The 5138-nt window shown below is 38.8% G+C and overlaps 1 pseudogene; it reads left to right on the top strand.

Annotated features, from left to right (window-relative positions):
• The first annotated feature begins 226 nt into the window (after positions 1-226).
• Positions 227-1467, top strand: LOC112829410 (chromatin target of PRMT1 protein pseudogene; annotated as a pseudogene).
• The last annotated feature ends 3671 nt before the right edge of the window (positions 1468-5138 follow it).

Here is a 5138-nt window from a genome sequence, read left to right as displayed (position 1 = left end):
AAAGATTTTTAAAAATTTTAGATTACTTCTGGCTCCCTGCTCAGCGGGGAGCCTGCTTCTCCCTCTCCCACGCCCCCTGCTTGTGCTCGCGCTCTCGCTCACTGTCAAATAAATAATAAAATCTTAAAAAAAATTTTTTTTTAGTTACTTGTCTAAGAAAAGAAGGCAGGTCTCCAATCAATAACCTAAACTTCCATTAAAAAAAGAAAAACTGGACGCTGAGAGGGAGGAGGGGACGACGGCGGCTGTGGTGGCACCGACGCAAGGCAGGAAAGGGCAGGCCGGGCGAGCAGGCGGACCGGCTGATCAGACAGACGGCTGGCAACAACGAGCTAACCCGGCAACCTACCGCTTACATCCCTAACCAACCGCCCACCAAGTCAGCTCAGGTTCCGCCGGGCCCCAGCCAGCGCGCGGCAGCCGGGGGGGCAGCCCCGGGGGGGGGGGGGGGGGGGTGCACTGGCGTCCGTTTCCTTCGATTCTTGGGATTTGAAGATGGCTGCACAGTCAGCACCCAAAGTTGTGCTAAAAAGCACCACCAAGATGTCTCTAAATGAGCGCTTTACTAATATGCTGAAAAACAAACAGCCGATGCCAGTGAATATTCGGGCTTCGATGCAGCAACAACAGCAGCTAGCCAGTGCCAGAAACAGAAGACTGGCCCAGCAGATGGAGAATAGACCGTCTGTCCCGGCAGCATTAGAACTTAAGCAGAAGAGCTTAAAGCAGCGCCTGGGTAATTGTAACATCCAGGCACGGTTAGGCTGACCCATAGGGACCCTGGCCAGGGGAGCAATCGGAGGACGAGGCCTGCCCATAATCCAGAGAGGCTTACCCCGAGGAGGACTACATGGGGGACGTGCCACCAGAACACCGCTTAGGGGCGGGATGTCGCTCCGAGGTGGACGAGCCGTAGCTCCCCGAATGGGCTTAAGAAGAGGTGGTGTTCGAGGTCGTGAAGGTCCTGGGAGAGAGCGCCTAGGGCGTGGAGCTCTGGGTCGTGGCGGAATCGGTGGTAGAGGTCGGGATAGGATAGGTCGGGGAAGAGGGGGCTTTGGAGGTCGAGGCCGAGGACGTGGACGAGGGAGAGGTGCCGTCACTCGCCCTGTACTGACCGAGGAGCCACTGGACGACAAGTTGGATGCATACATGTCGAAAACAAAAGGACACCTGGATGCCGAGTTGGATGCCTACATGGCACAAACAGATCCAGAAACCAGTGACTGAAACCTGCCCACCCTCCCGTGAGAGACTCTTGTTCAAAAGTCACCACATCTGTCAATAACCTTGAGATAACAGATGGAGAAGAAACCTGATTGGTGCTGGAAGGACCTATCACAATGGGCTGTGGACTTAACTTGCCACCAGTTTGTGCATTTAGTGTGTTCCTTTTACTTTTTTGATACTGTGTTGTATGAAACCCTTTTTTCCTCTGACTTGGGTTTTATTTTGTTGTGTTTGGGGTTCCCGCCCGATCGCTCTGACTTCTCTTTGAACCTGAATGTGGTGGCCTTGTGGCTGGAAAACCCTCTTCTCACCTCTGCCTCCCTTCATCTGTCACATGCTCTCGTGTTCTAACATTTCCTCACGTCATCTCTTTGTCCCCACGAGAAAAGCCCCAGAAAGAACCCATCGAAGTTCCTTCCTGATGCCTAGGTTTCTGAGAGATGGTTCTGTTCTACATGATCTTTAATATAAAGGCTCTTAGAAGTGTTTAAAAAAAAAAAAAAGAAAAACTGGAAAAATAGGAGTAAAATAAACCCAAAGCAAGCAAAAAGAAGAAAATAATAAAGATAACAGTAGAGATCAGTGGAATTGAAAAGTGAAAACGATGGAGAAAATCAATAAAAACAAAAACTGATTCTTTGACATTAACAATATTGATACGCCTCGGGGCGCCTGGGTGGCTCAGCTGATTAAGTGTCTGCCTTTGGCTCAGGTCATGATCCCGGAGTCCTGGGACCGAGTCCCACATCCAGCTCTCTGCTCAGCTGGGAGCCAGCTTTTCCGTCTCCCTCTGCCTCTGCCGCTCCACCTGCGTGTACTCTCTCTCTCAGTGTCAAATAAATAAATAAAATATTTTAAAAATCTCAATATTGATAAGCTTTTAGCAAGACTGACAAGGAAAAAAGAGATAAGCCATAAATTACCAATATCAGGAATGAAAGAGGGGATATCATTACAAATCCCATAGATGTTAAAAAGATATTAAGGGAAAACTAAGAACAACTTTATTGACACAAATCTGCAAACAGATGAAATAGAATAATTCCTTGAAAATAACACACTACCAAAATTCACCCAAGATGTAAGAGTTAAATAATTCAGTAATAAAGAAATTGTATTTGCAGTTAAAAGGTTCCAAAAAAGCAATCTCTAAGCACAAATGGTTGTCCTGGCAAATTCTAAGAAATATTTAAAGAAGAATTAACACCGATTCTACACAATCTCTTCCAGAAATAAGAAGAGGAAAGGACATTCCCAATTTATGAAGACAGCATTACCCAAACACCAAACCTAGACAAAGATAGCAGTAGAAAAAAATCAAAACAAAAAACCACTACAAGCCAAATATGCCTCATGACCATAAATGTAATAAAGCTCAATAAAACATTAAGGAATTGAATATTTCAATATATAAAAACAATAAAACATCATGACCAAGTCGAGATTCTAGTGGGAATGTGAGATTGGTACAGTGTTAGAAAATCAGTAAATGGAATCCGCCATATTAACAATCTAAAGAAGGGAAAAAAAAATCACATGATCATATCAATCAATGCAAGAAAAGGATTTGACAAAATTCAACATTGATTCATGAGAAAGACTCTCAACAAACTAGGAATAGAAGAAAAATTTCTTAACCCAATAAAGGGTGTCTATAAAATACATAGCTAACATATTTAATGGTGAAAGATGGAATGCTTTTTCTTTACATTTGGGAACAAGGCAAGGATGTCCACTTTCACCACTCAACATTGTATTGGATGTTCTAGCTTGTATAATAAGGTAAGAAAAAGAAATAAAAGGCAAGTATATTTTCAGATGACATGATTATCTATGCAGAAAATCTCAAGGAATCCATGACAGAACTTTTAAACTAGTGAATTTAATGAGGTTGCAGGATACAAGGTCAACATACAAGAACAAAATGTATTTCTTTATACTGGCAATGAATAAAATTTTAAAAAACTACATTAGCTCCAAAGAATTAAATACTTAGGTACAAATCTAAAAAACATGAAAATAGTCTGTGTGCTTAAAACTACAAGAATATATGATAAATAAATGATAAAATAAATAAAGAAGACCTAAATAAATCAAGACATTACTATTTTATGGTTTGAAAGAATCATCATAGCAAAGATGTAACTCTCCCCAAACTGATTGGTAGATCAAATCCCAGCATTATTTTTATAGACACAGATAAGCTGATTTTAAAATTTAAATGGAAAAGCAAAGGAACTATAGTAACCAAAACAGTTTTGGAAGACAGTAATAATGTTGGAGAAATCACACTATCAGATTTTAAGATTTGTTATAAAGCTACAGCAATCAATTCAGTGTGATATTAGCAAAATGATAGACACAGATCAATGGAACAGAATAGAGAACCCAGAAATAACCCACATAAATATGTCCAAGTGATTTTTTACAAAGTTGTGAAAGCGATTCAATAGAGGAAGCCTTTCAATAAATGATGTTGAAACAACTGGATAGCCATATGCAAACAAACAAACAAAAAACCTTGATCTTAACCTCAAACTTATATGAAAATTAACTCAAAAATAGATCATAAATCTACATGTAAAACATAGAATTATGACATTTTAAAGAAAAAGAACAGGCAGAAAAATCTTTGTGACTTGGAGTTAGATAAAGAGTTCTTAGATGTGATACCAAAAGCACAATCCATAAAACAATAGTGAATTCTATTTGAGCAAAATGAAAATCTTTTGCTCCACTTAAGGCACTATTTTGAGAAAGAAAAGACAAGCTACAGACTGAGATAAAATATTTGCAAATCACATATCCAACAAAGGGCTTGTATCTAGAATATAAAAAGAACTCTCATAACTCAACTGTAAGAAAACTACCCAGTTTTTAAAAAACACTGTGTTCATGAATTGGAAGACTCAACATAGCTAAAATTTAATTCTCAAATTTATCTATAAATTTAACTCAGTTCAAATAAAAATTCCAACAGATTTTTTGAAGGTATATAAAAGTTCATTCTAAAATTTATATGAGAACCCAAAGGAACTAAAATATCCCAAATGATTTCAGCAAAAGGATGGCAAATAAGCATATAAAATGTTCATTAGCCATTTGGGAAATGTGGATTAAAGCCATAGTGAGATACTCTTGCACATCTATTAGAATAGCTAAAATTAAAAAAAAATATCAGTGCTGCTGAGGATGTAGAGCAACTGGAACTCAATATATTGTTGGTAGCAAAATGAAATAGCCACTCTGGATAGCAGTTGGGCAGTTTCTTATAAAATTAAGCATATAGGGATGTCTGGGCAGCTCAGTTGGTTAGGTGTCTGACTCTTGATTTCAGCTCAGGTCATGATCTCAAGGTCATGGGATTGAGCAGCTCTGTGCTCAGCGGGAAATCTGTTGGAGATTGTCCCACTTTCTTTGCCTCTCTCCTTGCTCACACTCTTTCTCTCTCTCGAATAAATAAATAAATCTTAAAAAAAATAAAATAAATAAAATTAAGCATGTATTTACCATGTGACCCAGCAATCCCATTCCTATGTATTTGCCCTGGAAAAATGAAAACTTATGTTCACGTAAAACTCTGTCCATGAATATTTATAGAAGCTCTATTCATAATCACCAAGAATTGGAAACACCCAAATGTCCGTCAGTGGGTGAATGTATAAACAAACCGTGCTGCATCTGTACAACAAAATACTAATAAATTATAAAATATAAATTATTATATAAAATAATAAAAGCAATAAAAGGAACAAATTATTTGTACACAAAACAATTCAGATTGATCTAAAAGGCATTATATCTATTTAAAGAAGCTGCTTTTTAAGAGTTTACATACTATATAATTCTATTCATATGCCATTCCCTAAAAGACAGAACTGTAGTGACAAGGAAAAGCTTAGTTATTTCCA

This window comes from Callorhinus ursinus, unplaced genomic scaffold, assembly GCF_003265705.2.
Source record: "Callorhinus ursinus isolate GAN/ISIS: 27379988/994484 unplaced genomic scaffold, GSC_fseal_2.0 scaffold21, whole genome shotgun sequence".
Taxonomy (NCBI): Eukaryota; Metazoa; Chordata; class Mammalia; order Carnivora; family Otariidae; genus Callorhinus; species Callorhinus ursinus.
This window is presented reverse-complemented; position numbering and strand designations above follow the sequence as displayed.